Source organism: Gambusia affinis, linkage group LG22, assembly GCF_019740435.1.
Source record: "Gambusia affinis linkage group LG22, SWU_Gaff_1.0, whole genome shotgun sequence".
In the NCBI taxonomy this organism is placed as follows: Eukaryota; Metazoa; Chordata; class Actinopteri; order Cyprinodontiformes; family Poeciliidae; genus Gambusia; species Gambusia affinis.
The window spans coordinates 23211814-23228596 of NC_057889.1; the positions used below are offsets into that span (position 1 = coordinate 23211814).

At 42.3% G+C, this 16783-nt stretch overlaps 1 long non-coding RNA gene across 1 annotated transcript; it reads right to left on the reverse strand.

Annotated features, from left to right (window-relative positions):
* Positions 1-2747: 2747 nt before the first annotated feature.
* Positions 2748-3481, reverse strand: LOC122825517. The gene is made up of 2 exons (XR_006369653.1): positions 2996-3481; positions 2748-2911 (listed from the first exon to the last, which is right to left on the reverse strand). It is a non-coding gene; the product is annotated as an uncharacterized LOC122825517 (long non-coding RNA).
* Between the last annotated feature and the right edge of the window lie 13302 nt (positions 3482-16783).

Sequence of the window (16783 nt, forward strand, 5' to 3'; positions counted from 1 at the left end):
TGAATCGTGAGAAGAACAGTGACCAGCGTGATTGTCGTGGGTTTAGCCTCTTTTGAACGTAGATAGGACAAATTCTTATGGTCGGTCCAGACCAACACTGGGTGCTCTGCCCCCTCCAGCCAGTGTCTCCACTCCTCCAGGGCTAATTTTATGGCTAGTAGTTCTCTGTCCCCAACATCATAGTTCCTTTCGGGTGGTGTTAACCTGCGTGAAAAAAAGGCACAAGGGTGAGTCTTATTGTCTTGGGATGAAATTTGGGACAGTACTGCTCCAACTCCTGAATCAGAGGCGTCCACCTCCACGATGAATTGCTTTGAGGGGTCCGGTTGGATGAGGATGAAAAGAGGTTCTTGAGGCGAGAGAAAGCGGCTTCAGCTTTCGGGGTCCAACTGAAAGGAATCTTTGAAGAAGTTAGAGCGGTAAGGGGCAAGGCTGTCTGACTGTAATTGCGAATGAAACGACGGTAAAAATTGGCAAATCCTAGGAAACGTTGCAGCTGTTTGCGGGTCTCTGGTTTTGGCCAATCTAAGACAGCCCGAATCTTCTCCTCGGTCGGCCTTACCTGTCCGCCCCCTAGAATGAAACCCAGAAATGACACGGATGATTTGTGGAATTCACACTTCTCTGCCTTCACATATAGTTTGTTCTCTAGGAGTCTTTGTAGAACCTGACGGACATGATACTTGTGTTCATCTAAGGATTTAGAGAAAATCAGGATGTCGTCGAGATAAACGAACACAAAAATGTTTAAGAAGTCTCTTAGAACGTCGTTTATTAGCGCCTGGAAAAAGGCAGGAGCATTCGATAATCCAAATGGCATTACAAGATACTCAAAATGTCCAATGGGCGTTTTAAATGCAGTCTTCCACTCATCCCCTTTACGGATGCGCAGGAGGTGGTAAGCGTTTCTTAGATCCAATTTGGAGAATACAGTTGCTCCATGAACTGGTTCGAATGCTGCTGATAATAGTGGCAGAGGATATTTATTTTTAACTGTAATGTTATTTAGACCCCTGTAATCGATGCATGGACGTAATGACCCATCTTTCTTTCCCACGAAGAAAAACCCTGCTCCCAGCGGTGACGAAGATGGGCGGATGATGCCAGCGGCTAAGGATTCATTAATGTATTTCTCCAAGGTCTTTCTTTCGGGACGGGAGATGTTATACAATCGGCTGGAAGGTAATGGAGCACCGGGTAGAAGGTCTATGGAGCAATCGTAGGGACGAGAAGGAGGTAGAGACTGGGCCTTAGATTTACTAAAAACAGGAGCTAGATCATGGTATTCATGAGGAATCATCGACAAGTCGACGGGGTCAGCCTCCTTGAGTTCAGCCGGCGGGACACCTGGAGGAACAGCTGAACGGAGACATGATGAGTGGCAAGAAGTGGACCAAGATTCGACATGCCTGTCTGACCAATTGATTTGTGGATTGTGCTGTTGCAGCCACCGAAAACCGAGGATTATAGGCGAGTTAGAGGTGGGAAACACAAAGAATGAAATGGACTCCCTGTGATTACCGGAGATTATTAGGTGAAGCGGTTTGGTTTGGTGGGAGATTTGTGGAAGCGTCTTTCCATCTAAGGCAGTTACTCGCAATGGAACTGGTAATGGCTCGATTTCTATGGCCATTTGTGTTACCAAGGATTCATCTATAAGGTTCTGTTCGCAGCCAGAATCCACAAGGGCGGACAACGGAATTGAATAATTCTGATAGTTCAAAGTAGCAGGCAGTAATAATCGAGGAGCATCTTTACTTAATAAATGGTCCGCCAACCTCCTCGCCTCTAAAGGCGGACCTGGGGGTTTAAACGGATCGGGCAACGAGCGAGAAAATGACCAGGGGCACCGCAGTAAATACATAGGCGGGCAGTGATGCGCCGCTGCCGTTCCTCCGGAGTTAACCGAGTCCGTCCTACTTGCATGGGTTCGGGTTCCGGGGAGGCTCGGGGAGGAGAAACCCTCGGAGTGGGAGTCAAGCGTTCTGCCGGCTGATTTCTTCGGCTTCTTTCTAGCACGAGACCGGATTCTACTGTCAAGACGAATGGTGAGATTTATCAGTTCCTCTAACGTCTTAGGCTCGTCGAGAGTAGCGAGTTCATCTTTTAAAGATTCGTTCAGAGCATTAAAGTATGCACTCTTTAACGCCTCGGCATTCCAGCCGGTTGCCGCGGCTTTGATGCGGAAATCCACTGCAAAGTCAGCTACCGTTCGGTGGCCCTGTTTGAGATTCCACAACTCCCTAGAATTAAAGGAGTTGTCTGATTCGTGGCTGAAAACTTGTCTAAATTCCTTTAAAAAATCATTAAACGAGCACCCGTACCGTGCGGGGTCCGGGAAACGGGCTTCTGCCCATAATAACGCTCGTTCAGACAACAAGGAAATAACATACGCAATCTTTGCGCTGTCATGGGAGAAACTTTGTGGAGAATGGTTGAAGATTATTGAGCATTGAAGCAGAAATCCATTACATTTATTTAGATCACCTGAAAATCTTTCAGGAGTTGGAGGTCGGACATCGGAAAACGTAGGCTGGACTGCGAGGACTGGAGCTGGATCAGGTGCGGGAGCTGGAGACTGAGTCTGAGGAAAGGCGCGCTGGAGGAAGTCTTTTAACTCCGTTAATTGTTGATTAGTTTCTGTTTGCAATTTGTTTAGTTCCCTTAATGCAGTATCGTGCGTTTGTAAAAGTGATTGTTGTTCAGACAGGGTTCTCCGTGCCTGCTGGGCTAAGTGGTTGGCCTGAGTGTTCTGTCATGTTGGGTTGAATATTAGCCCAAATGCAGAACACAACCACAGGAGAAGTGAAATCAGTTTAAAATGATTTATTAAGGATCACACAATAATCAAAGAGAGTGAGTCGGAGTGGTCTGGTCCAGGGGAATAAACAGTAACGGCAGCAGCGGTTCACTGGGAGGAAAAAAGCAGGGTGGTAAGTTCAGGGGTCGTGGGAGAACGGAAAACTCTCGGGGAAAGAAAACGGGTAGATCTTACTTGTCGTTGTTGGAGCGGAGTTGTGGAGGGAAACTGAGTTTGTCCGGGGTCTCGGTCCCTAATGGATCCAGGGATAACGGAGGAGTGCGGCGGGGAGCGGACAGGTAGGCTCGGGTGAAACGGAGACACGGAGGAGTGGAACGGCCGCCAGCCGTGGAGTCCAGAGGAGATTTGCAAACAGCAGAGAGGCGAATCTGGAAACTCGGGCAACCTGAAGGCAACGGAGAAGAACAAAAAGATTCACTAGAAGAATTAGGCAACAAGGAACACTGAGACAAGCTCAAGGGGGGCTCAGAGGTACCGTGACTGGCACAACACTCAGGCGACGTTGGACTGACGGCCCACTCCTTTTGTCTGCTCCGCTGATGAAGGTGATCGGGAACAGCTGGGGAAAATAATGACGTCACCGCACTCCATCCGAAACCTGTCGCCTACTGGTGGTAATATGTAGAACGGTGCGCAGGCAACCCCACCAATAGGACAGAGAGCCCCGAAACACAACAGTCTGAGTTGTTTATCACGCTTGGTAAGTAGTTTTTTTTCTAAGATGGTTTATATTGCTATTATTTTGAGTAGAGACCAACCTGTATGATAGACGTGACATTTGCCACATTGTTTGCTGATGGCATATTTAGTTTAGCACAATGGGGGAATTTTTCTACCATATTCCAAGAGCACATATTTTCATCTGAAAGCAGGATTCCATGTCTTTTGTCCTCAAAACTTAGTTTTTTGGGAAAAATTTGACATCATAGGTTAAATCATTTTTAAAAGGAATCAGCCGGCTCATATATTCACCAGTTGTTCTGAAGAACATGCACCATAACAATGTACTGATGCTGGTGCATTGTTCCAGTATATTGCACCAGTACATGTTGAGAAAAATTGATTCAGCCAGATTTTACTTTCTGACTGCTCATTGTTTGCGAAGTTAGCAGAAAATCCTGCACTGACTGCTGAGAGGGCTGACATTCAGCACCTGTCTTCAAAACGCCCACAGACGTGACGGGAACAATGAGGAAACAAACCAAGCGACCTTTAACACCCTTGCAGAGGCTGTGAGGGCAGAACAGGGAAGGTTGCAATGAACGGGATGATTCAATCATTATTCAAATGTAACCTACAGGTGACACCCGCACAGAGAAAAACGGCCCCCAGGGGCTGGGGAGGGCAGGGGTGTGGTGAATTGTTCTTACTACACAGTTGTTGACCTGTGAGATCCTCATTTATTACTCATGTCATTTAGTGCACACAGGCACATCAGCATTGGCAACTGCTGTGTAAGGGACAGCTTTACGGATTTGTTCTTGGACTGTTGGGAAATTGAATAATCATCTTTTTAATCACAGCAAATTCTAAGTACAAAGCCTAAAACAGCAACTCAGAACCTCACTGAGCTTTTCTAATAAATAAAAAAGGGAACTGCAGATTACTTCTCACATGACAGGTTTCCCAACTCTGTTGTTTTTTTGTTTTGTTTTGTGAATTTCACTGTTGGACGTTCCATCACATGCATTGTTTACCTGCCATTTCACAACACATAACCTCTAGGAAGTCTAAAAAAAGTGTTCAGAACCATCAAACAATGCAATCAAGTTGAGTTTATTTTTCAAATAGATTTAAAAGTCTTCTTCTAACGCAGCAGATCGCATTGAGTTATTGACTTGCAGTATTCACTCCTCCTGGACTAGTACATGGTTAGTACACAAGTGATTGTGTTGTGTAAACAACACAATGTAGCAGAGCTCCTCTACAGTACTAACCTGTGCTGCCTGGATTATTGTTCATATTTCTTCATTAAACCATCATTTACTCACTACAATCTGGGTCCTGCTGCATTCTGTCCTCACCAACTGCCTCACTTCAAGACAGTAGGACCTGACCAAAGGTTACAGTGAGGATATGCATTTAGCAATTCCATCTAGCTCATGGACTCAGCAGACAGTCGTACAAGAGGGACTTGGAAGGGCTAAGATCTACAGTAAAAGACAACATCAACGCTACTGCTAAGCCCTACTCCACCTGGAGGCGTCTGGCCATTGCAACCAGATCTGTCCTGGTTCATGGTTGTATCTTACATCACAGGACCCCCCCCGAGGGGTCCATCTCCTGCGTCACCACCCACTGGTCTGTTCACGGCAGGACCCGCCCTGACCGTGTTTGTTTGTTTTTTTTTGTGTTGAGTTCATTTTATTTTGTTTCTCCTTGAACTCTGGCCCCCCATCCAGCGCCCTCCACTCACTTGGGTTTCTTTGTTGTTTTTGAATAATAATGAGCAGTGATAGTCTTAAGGACACATACACTGGACCAGCTCTACACCCTCAGCAGGGTCCTGAAGGCTGCATGGGAGTTCGCCCAACCAGTCTACATGTTTTTTGTGGACTTGGAGAAGGCATTCGACCGTGTTCCTCTGGGAGCCCTGTGGGGGTTCTCCTTGAGTAGCTCTTGATTTATCGGTCGATTACATTCCTATCCTCATCTATGAGCTTTGGGTTATGACCAAAAAAACGAGGTCAAGTATGCCAGCCGAGTGGGCATACTTGACCTCATGGGCATACTTGACCTCATTTTTTTGGTCATAACCCAAAGCTCATAGATGAGGATAGGAATGTAATCGACCGATAAATCAAGAGCTACTCAAAGAGTAGCTCTTGGGCATACTTGTTGCTCCCCATCTCGTTGCCTGTACGTTGGGGTTTACCCCGGTGAACAAGAGGGTAGCCTCCCTCCGCCTACGGGTGGGGGGACGGGTCCTGACTGTCGTTTGTGCTTACGGGCCGAATGACAGCTCAGATTACCCACCCGTTTTGGAGTCCCTAGAGGGGGTACTGGAGAGTGCTCCACCTGGGGACTCCCTTGTTCTGCTGGGGGACTTCAACGCTCACGTGGGCAATGACAGTGAGGCCTGGAGGGGCGTGGTTGGGAGGAACGGCCCCCCCATCTGAACTTGAGTGGTGTTCTGTTGTTGGATTTCTGTGCTCGTCATGGATTGTCCATAACTAACACCATGTTCAAACATAAAGGTGTCCATATGTGCACTTGGCACCAGGACACCCTAGGCCGCAGTTCGATGATCGACTTTGTCATCGTTTCATCGGATCTGCGGCCGTATGTCTTGGACACTCGGGTGAGAAGAGGTGCGGAGCTGTCCACTGACCACTACCTGGTGGTGAGTTGGCTCCGCTGGTGGGGGAGGATGCCGGTCAGACCTGGCAGGCCCAAACGTGTTGTGAGGGTCTGCTGGGAACGTCTGGCAGAATCCCCTGTGAGACGGAGCTTTAACTCCCATCTCCGGCAGAACCTCGAACACGTCCCGGAGAGGAGGGGGAGATGGAGTCTGAGTGGACCATGTTCCATGCCTCTATTGTCGAGGCGGCTCATCTGAGCCTCATCTATGGTCATGAGCTTTGGGTCATGACCGAAAGAACGAGATCGCGGAAACAAGCGACCGAAATGGGTTTTCTCTGTAGGGTGTCTGGGCTCTCCCTTAGAGATAGGGTGAGAAGCTCAGTCATCCAGTAGGGACTCAGAGTAGAGCCGCTGCTCCTTCACGTCGAGAGGGGCCAGTTGAGGAGCATCTGATCAGGATGCCTCCTGGACGCCTCCCTGGTGAGGTGTTCCGGGCACGTCTCACCAGGAGGAGGCCCCGGGGAAGACCCAGGACACGCTGGAGGGACTATGTTTCTTGGCTGGCCTGAGAACGCCTTGGGATTCCTCTGGAGGAGCTGGAAGAAGTGGCTGGGGAGAGGGAAGTCTGGGCCTCCCTTCTGAAGCTGCTACCCCCATGACCCGACCCGGATAAGTGGAAGAAGATGGATGGATGGATGGAAGAACCTAAGTGGGTGGAGTGACTGGTTATCCTGTTAATATGCATAGATTAACAAAGATACATTTGCTTCGTATCTATTTTGCACAAAGACATAATATCATAAGTGCAAGTTGTTGGAAAGTTGTTGACAGTAACATTCTGTAGGTAACACCATAAAATAAAGCTCCTCTACACAAGGTTCCCTGATGCACCGTTTGAACTGAACAGTGTGTCAGTGTTCAATTGATACACTGTTGAATTGAACAGTGTATCAATTACTGTTGAATTAATTGAACAGTAATTGATCCTGTTCAATTACTGTATCCAGATGTTAGTTATCTGTCACTCAGGCATTCTATATACATTTTGAGTAAAACAACTGTGAAGGTGATCAAATCTTTGAGCCAATAGACATTTTACCCCCCTGATGACTCCCTGTGTTTTTCATCATTATTTCATGTTCTCACATGAAACTCTCATTTCTGGCTCACCTCTATACAATACACTATTATGCAGAGATTGAAGTAAAATGGTTCAAAGAAGCAAACATCACATATCACCAGATGTTGATGCTGTGCAGTACATGTCACTTATTTTCAAGACAGGTAGAGTTGTCTGGTGTAATGAAACTCATTTGCCCCCCCCTCCCCCCCTGTCTCACAGCTCTAAAACTCCATGATGCTTCAACACACAGACAAAGCTGCAAGAAAATCATGGTGTTGGAGTTTTCTCATAGGATCTTTTAATATTAGGATAGTCTGAGGGATTGTGATGTTGGCGTAAAGAGATCTGAACACAGCGCTGTTAAACTTTACTCCATAAAACTCTCCAGCAAATTCCGGTTGTTTTGCAATGTCAACACAACTGATTAAAAGAATGGGTCATTAGCAGGAATGTGCACAATTTGATGACATACAGAGGAGCTAATTCAACGATTTAAATCTGATGTGTTAAAACAGAAACACACTGAGCCCCTAGGATGGACCTGTTCTAACTCAAAGTAAAGAGGTAGAATGATATGCCTCTTTTGGATTATTTTATGAGTAGAAATCTTAAAAGTGTGGCCTGTGTTTGCTGTCACACTGGCTCATGGAATCAGTTAGATTTTGTGAGATTGGGTGGAGGGTTTCTGTGAACATAATTTTTTAAGTGTTTTCATTGATAACCACTTACTCTAGATTTAGGACTAGACTTTTCCTGGACCATTCTAAAATGTTAATGCAATTTGATCGAAACCAGTCCATTGTAGGTCTGGCTGCATGTTTTACTGTCAATTTCCTTATCCAGGATTGTCTTAGATTTAGCTCCATTCATCTAATCAAATCTGTTCAGCCTCTCTGTCCCTGCTAAAGAAATTCATGCCCATAGCATCATGCTGGGACTGCTGTGTTCCACTATGGGACTGATGTGAGGGATGTGCAGTGTTGGCTTACTGCTACCCACAATCTTCTATAAGTAGACCATAATGTTTTTCTTAGTCTCACATGACCAGATCAACTTCTTCCACATGACATGTTTGAGGTGACAGGACTAACAACAAACTGCAAACTTGATCTCTTCTTCCACAGCTCACTGTAGTAATGTGTAACAGAGAGAAAGGTGTGGATGAATGTGTATATAAATGTTGCCCATAATAATAATAATAATAATAATAATAATAATAATAATAATAATAATAATAATAATGTGTATGTGTTTGTAATGAGATTTTTGATTTATGTGTTTGAAGCCACCTAGTGGTGTGATGACTAACTGCACGTAACGGGTCCTTCAGGTTCTCTCGGCTTCCCCCACCAGAGTTCTGAAGTTCGCTGGTGGAGGTAGGTGCGAGAGAAGCAGCTCTTTGCTATTTTTTTTACTTAGGGTCATATTTTTCTAATTCAACAATTAACAAAATACTGAAAGATCATTTAATATTTACAAATATAATTTATTAAATTTTCTTGTGCTTGGACTGGAAAACTACGACCCTTTGAGTGAGAGTTGCACCAGTTGGTGTTTGTGGCTGACCACTCGGTCACAACGCTAACTGTGTCTTTTGTTTTTTAGCTGTTGGACCACTTGCGTGCAGTCAGTCACATTGTGAGAGTTTTATTTTATATCGCACTAGGTGACAACAACCAAGCAAGGCTACACTGGTGCTGTGAAAAACGAGAAGGGTTACAAGTGCTTGGTTGTGCACCTGTTTTGTAATTTTGTGTGCCACCTGTAGTTTGAAATGAAAATGAGCCCCTTCTCATTATTTCTAATTAATTATATTGTGTGTTTGAGAGCTTTCTCTCTTTTTTAGGCTAGCATGTGGTGACACCAAAGAGCAGGTCCAATGCCAATGGAACTGCCTAACACTTCTCCACCTCCAAACAACTTTATATGTACAGTAGCTAAATCTATCTGGAGCACTTTTCTCACATGCAACCATGTCTGGAGTTGTTTTGACACTTGCTTGCATGTGTGGGGGTCCCTGGCAGGGCTGGTACCTCAAGGATGTCAGATAACAAGCTAAGTAGAAATGTAGTGTAACCCACACTCCAGCATATCTGCTAGAGTGTGCATCCAAATGCTTGTGCCCTCCAATGAAGTAATGAAGCCTTTCTTTGATTAAGACTCTGTTTCTCCTATTTTTGATAATAGAATTCCACACCCTTTCACTCAAACTGGTGTATGCTGCACCAAAGAACATTTAGAAGTTGTTCTTGGACAGTAGATTTACCTGCACTAGTATTTATGAACCCTTTATGAGGGCTAATTTTTGGAGTATGCTGCACCAAAGACCATGTCATGTAGTTCTCTGGCTCGGCTCATGAAGAATCCACACTGACTTTCAAAAGCATGAGTGTAACTCAGCCTTTACAAAACTGGGGAGGAGCAAAACTGAGCAGCACAACATCATATACACAAATATGCTGTGCATGTCAAATATGACGTAAAAGAAATTTGACATCGTAATGTATTGCTTTGAAATTGGGCCTTTCTGTCTCTATAACAATTCAAGGTCTTTGAAAAAAAATCCACCTTCCAGAAGTTATCACAACATTGTTCCTTTAATAACCCTTTGATAATGTTTTATCAGCATTGCACATGTTCCACCAAATGTTTGCTAATTTCTGCTGGCTAGTATGAAGGAACTGAGTGGAGAAGTTGAGAGGAGGGCGGCTTTATGAGGCGGAAACTCAGAAGCTGGGAAACTGCAGCTCCAAGGAGCAGCTTCACCCTTTACTCTGTGGGGCCCTTGGTCCCTTGGCTGAACAGTTGCTACAGGAGGCTAAATATTTTCTCATATATGCTTAAAAAAAATCAACCCAACGAGATATTCTAAATGAGAGAATAACATTATAACATGATGTAAAGATTGAAAAAGTTGATTTTGAGGATTGATCTTGAGTCTCAGTTTGTGGTAAAAGCAACAACTAACATGAGACTGGAAAGCCTAACCAGATACGTTACATATTTATTGTAAAGCAAACCAAAGGGGATAGTGAATTTTAACCTTATGCTAGAGCGGTCACCTAAAATGAGTAATAATGACCTACTTTGAAACCTCAGAAAACTGTTCATTGCTACAGTGGAGATAGCAAAAGGTAATATAAGGTAAGGTCATTTTATCTGTATAGCACATTTCCAGCAACAAGGCAATTCAAAAGACCAGTTAAAGTCAAAAAACATAATCTGAGTTGTACCAACGTGAGACCAGTGTGACCTCAGCTCTTGCTGTGGTAAAGGCACATCCTCTGTGATCGTAATCCTCGGTTCCACAACTCAGACACAACGTAAATCCTGTAAGTAATGAAATGGAGCTATAACACACACTTGTCCCAGAATAAAGAAAGCAGGATTATGGTTCATCCTGCTTTTCTGTATGACAGCTACCTGGGATTCTCCTTTCAGTAGAAAAAAACACTGAGAATGAACATTTTATAGTGTTATCCATAGATTAACCTGTTATTGTTCCAGGCATCCAACATTTATTAGGAAGCAGCATGACATGACAGAGGAGGTCAGATGGATTGGAAAGGACTCAGGTTTAGTTTGAAGGAGAATTGGAAGTCTGCGCATGGACAGACAGACTTCTGAGACAGACAAACATACAATCCTATGAAGGGATTGTATTTGGGATCATCTGGGAAGTCCTGCAATCTGATGTGACTGGGAGAAGGAAAACAGTTTTTCCTTCTCCCAGTCACTTGTTATATATCCAGTAAAATCTCTTGTGAAGGAAGGACAAATGGATGGAAGAGCAATTTATTTCATTGAAATTAGTTGTTTTTTGGTTGGTTTTTTTTTCATATTTTAAATTTAATCCAATTACAAAAATAAAAAACAATAAGTTGTATTTATAATATTCTAATAACATTTACTAAAAAAAAAGTAAATGTCTGCTTCAGTGTGATCTGTCAGTGGTGTTATTTTCTGAAAACAAGGAATAAAATTCTCTGGAATAAGAAAGCAAACAGTCATTTCTTCTGTAAGAAGTGGATATCAAAGAACTGGGCTTCAACATGAAGAAAAACAAATGCTTGCATAACTAGCCCAGGGCAATGTGTACGTTATCACAGAAAGGCACTTGCATTAGCTTGAACAACCCTATTCAACATATATGTAATCTCGCCAGTGGCAATTTATTCATAGTCTATTATTTTTATTCAAGTGCCTAACAAGAACTCCCCTCAGAATATATAGAGCTCCCATTAAATCTTCCAATATATCTTCCCCTCCTGCACTCAAGCTGGACAGTCTGATGCACAGTTTTAAGAATGAGGGTCATTTTAGAGCTGTGAGACGGGGGGGGGGGGACAAATGAGTTTCATTACACCAGACAACTCTACCTGTCTTGAAAATAAGTGACATGTACTGCACAGCATCAACATCTGGTGATATGTGATGTTTGCTTCTTTGAACCATTTTACTTCAATCTCTGCATAATAGTGTATTGAATAGAGGTGAGCCAGAAATGAGAGTTTCATGTGAGAACATGAAATAATGATGAAAAACACAGGGAGTCATCAGGGGGGTAAAATGCTCTTTGCTGCTTCTATGTGAAAAGACTATCTGTTGACTTGTCAAGGATCCTTAAGAGGTTGATATGTAAGAATCAGCCATGAAATGCAGATAAATGTTCAACTCTGAGTGTGTCTTCTGTAAGCTTTTTTTCCTGGTTGAATCACCATTTAAGTCCATTGATTTCAAGCTAAACTTTATTTAATCTAGAATTTAATTTAACTTTATTTAATTTGTACAAAGCTGTGACTCAACCAGGGTTTCTGGGTCTTAAAGAAAACTTTATTACCAAAATCCTTCCCTTTTATTGGACAGCAGCTGGATGAACAAACAAAGTAAAAGATAACTGAGACAGTGACATTGAAAGAACCTTGTCTGGACTTCTTGTGATGAGCCTGCTGGGCAGATTGCTGGGTCTGGGTGACTCATTGCATTGTCAGGGAGGTGCCGCTGATGCAGTGGTGGGAGCCCAGAGGTGGCATACTGAGTGACTGCGTTGAGAAATTGACAGCAAACTGCAAGGCAGGTTCATGAGCCACTAGGTCAGCTAGAGAGAGTGTTCTCAAATGTCAGAGCAGATCAGTAACAAATCCAGACTGAGGATGAAACAGGAAATACAGGAACGATGACTGTGTCTACAGGCTGCGATAACTTTCCACTAACACCATCAGATAAAGGAAAGTTTCACCAGGTCTCTGCTCTGTAAGAACAGAATTCTGATCCAACTTGAAGTTTTCTGATTCAGAAAAAAGTTTCACATCTTACTTGGATGTGTTGCCATTCCAACTTATGAAGGAAACAATATATTTTACTGTAAACAACATTGTGTGTGTTTCGAGCTAAATGAAGAGAATATGTAACATAGTTGGTATGGAAAAACAAAGTCTTCTGGTTTGTATTTACAAATCTACAGTTTAAAACAGGTTATTTACAAACATTGTATAAAAAAAGACATTGGTTTATTTTTCTGACTGACTAAATCATTTCCTGTTTTGGCTCATTTAAAATCTTGAAAATATTTCTAGGGAGCTCCTCTGTTGTACACTCCAGCTAACAGCTTAATTCTGTGAAATTCAGCGTTCAAATCAAAAAATGTAATGCTTTAGATTTTTGTTTTTCCAGATTACAAGTTATAAATCTAGATTCCACTAGGGAATCTAGATTTTGAAAATGGTCCATGTCATGATTCATGGGGCACAAAAAAAATGCATTCTGGGGCGTGCTCCGGTGGCGTAGAGGGTAGCACGCCCCAGCGTCGCGGCCGTCACGGGTTCAATTCTCGGACCTGACGACATTTGCCGCATGCCTTCCCCCTTTCCTGTCAGCCCACTGTTGTATAAGGGACACTAGAGCCCACAAAAAGACCCCCTGGTGAGGAAAAAAAAAATGCATTCAAAACTGGTGAAAACATAGAATTAGGAGGCTTATAAGAGAACAACGCCCATTTTTACTATTACAAAATGAGCGTCTGTCCTACACAGGGGTCTCAAACTCCAGTCCTCGAGGGCCGCAGTCCTGCAACTTTTAGATGTGCCTCTGCTGCATCACCTGAATAGAATAATTAAGGCTCTGGAGAACTGGTCTACACAAGGTGGAGGTAATTAAGACATTTCATTCCAGTGTTTTGTACCTGTGGCACATCTAAAAACTGCAGGACTGCGGCCCTCGAGGACTGGAGTTTGAGACCCCTGTACTAGAACATTCAAGTAGGACAGAGCCATATAGACTACCTGGAAACATTTCAACATTTCAACATACAGCTAAATCCTAAAAAGGAGGCATCAAGAGAAAATTATTGATTAAAGTCTGCAGTGTGCAAAATAAAATAAAATGGATACACTGTCGGAAGTAACAGAAAGTCACTAAGAGCATGGTTTAATGTTAACAAGTTGGCCTTTTAGCAGTGAAATCTACAGTCATGAGTTATGTTTTGTTTTCTGTTTTCTTTTGATAAAAGGAAACAAAAACCACAGGGGAGGAAATTGTACAATTCTAAAATTCAGGGTGGAAGAGTGCTACCTCCCACTTAGGGTGTGCCTCCACCCACTTAGTGTGCCTCCACCCACTTAGGGTGTGCCTCCACCCACTTAGTGTGCCTCCACCCTAAGTGTTGTGTTGTTGAGGTGGAAGCACATTGAATTTTTCATTTAATTTTTTTCTGTTTTTCAAACTTTCATTCCTGACTTTTTGGAGAAAAAATAGCTTTTTTAGGACACAGTGTAGTTTGACTTATTTTGGGGAATATTTTTGCTATTTTTCACATGAAACAATTTTAGAATTGTTGCCAGACTTTCAAAACTTTACAGACACCACACACGAGCTAATCGCACCGTGTTTGGTGTCCAGCCACACAGCTGGAGCAACACACCACACACAACCTGACTTCACTTACCACCATTCAGATTCCATACAGAAAATCCCATAAAAATCCTCTATATCATATGTGAATTTAGAGCAAACAAGCACAACTGGTGACATGGAAGCAATAGCAATAGTATTTGAGATTATGTTAAGTGATAAAACAAAAATAAAAGACATGTTACTGTGAAGTGTGGTCTCTGCAGTCCAGACATTGAACTCTTGGCACTAAGTTTCCATCCATATTTACCAAGAGTTCACCGACGTTGTGACTGAGACTCTCAGTCCTCGGCCAGATCCCTGCAAGTAGTTTGTTGTGGAGGTGGAGGCACCGACCACTGCAGTACAGGCAGTTCTTTTCCAGCATACTGGCCCAAAACACCAGCTACTGCCTTGTGGTTTTTTCTAGGCTAACTCCTCCCAAGATCAACTACAATGTTCAGAGGACCAGGAATTGGATGCCAGGTGTCCTCAATCCTAGAGGGCAGGCTTCGTTCTGCTAGACTTTGTTCACGTAGATTTTAACGCTTGTGGACTTATCTCTTATTTTGTGCCCATTGTTTTCAATGTAAACAGAAAAACAGCAAAACTTAATCATATAATTTAGCTAAATGAAACAACAGAACATAATACAATCTAAACACAGCGTAACAACTGTTAACATCAAAAAACAGAACAACTCAGCAAACATGAGCCCAAGCTTGCGCTGTCTCAACTTTTTTATCCAACGCCCTTTCTTCTTGTTACATCTTTTATCACTTAAAATAAGTCCACAAAATGTTGCCATTTCTTCTACATTATCAGCCATGTTTGTTTACTCTAAATTCACATATGTTATGGGAGGTTTTATGGAATGTTCTGTCTGGAATCGGCATGTTATTCAGTGAAATCAGTTTGTGTTGTTTGCTGTTCCTGCCATGTGGCCAGAGACCACGCACAGTATGATCAAACCTGTTATACCTAAGATTTTTTATTGGCCCTATAGTATGGGTTCTTATACAATATGAACAACATATTGTGAGAAAGTCTTCAGCAATAACAAACAGTGAGTTTTTAGACCCTGCCAATAACATATCCAACCAGAATATTAATACTGCTATATACAAATAAACCCTCACACCTACACCCACCTGTCACCTCCTCTGCACACCCACCTCCCAGCCTGGACTACATCCAGAACGCTAGCCCATCCAGCTACACAAACAGAAGCCAACACACACACCCACGCCAACACACACACACACCCATGCCAACACACACACACACCCATGCCAACACACACACACACCCACACACATAGAGCTAAACATCTAGAGGAGCAGAACAGATACACTTAAGTATTTGTATAATGTGTTTTACAGCAACAAGAACCAAGCTGTAATGTTGTGGTTCCCAACAGGCTGAAAGTAAGTAGACCTTTGTGTTTTTCAGGTTGATTTGTCCATTAGGAATAAGTCATGTCATTAAATATTGTGCTATATATATTTATAATTGATGGTACACATGTTCCACCTGTTATTCACTTCCCAACTGTGTTTCTGAGAGAAAATGAAAGGGCAAGTTCAGATGCTATGAAAGCAATTAGGATTCAGATTAGTGGGAGTACTGCAGAGCTGGTTGCACATGATAAATCCCTGATTTCTCTGTAATTGAAAAATGTTTACAAACTCAACCAATGTTGACCTGCCCTGTTCTCACAATCAGATATGTGCATGTCAGTGTATGTCAGAATTGACATATACTTCTATAAAAGATGCCATCACCAAAATAAATACATATTAAGTCAATGTTTCTCAAAATAGTAGAACAATGCTTCAGTAAATGAAGAATGAACACTACTCTTTTATCATCCTAATTCTGTAAAGATAGTTGTTTTTTTGAACACTTTACCTTTTCATTTTACCATTAGTATTGCTAGTGGCTCAAAATCTCTTTTGCAAGGGAGTCCTGACCATGACAGTAACACAACTGTTCCACATTGTTTTGATATTTGTTTAAAGCAGAGGTATCCAAACTTTTTGCAAATCTGTCAAATTGAAAGTAGGTGTTGGCTATATAAACTTGATTGGTGTTACATATTATTAATATTATGATAAAAGAAATTAGAGTTTTGTGGTCTTAGTTTCACATTAAATTAAAGGTTTGGATTTTGTCTTGTCTGCATCTGTTTTTAAGGCCCTTGGCTCGATGACAAATACTCCAGTCTCTTCTTTATTTGTCTTTGTACCGCAAATACAGAAGCAAGACGTTACTTAGATGTTTGTGAGAACTTCTTTGTAAAAAACAAAAAAATAAAATAAAATAAGAAAAAAAAAGAAAACTTAATTAAATATATATTTTGTATGGTTTCCATTTGAAACAAGTTTGGTTTGAAAAATAAATACAGATTTAATTCAGTGATACGTTTTTCCTTTTTTTTTTTTTAAATTATAATAATTCAAAATACTTTTTCATACTTAAGTGGGAGGTAGCACTTGTAAATTAATATTGAAAGAAGCTCCTGTGCTAGAAGATATAGTGACATAAACAAAAATGTAGAATTGTTTGACCTTCAAAAGGTCACAGATATGCAAGGAAACAACAAGAACAATTTTCTTTACCACAAATCTTTCCAAGATAAGTCCTTT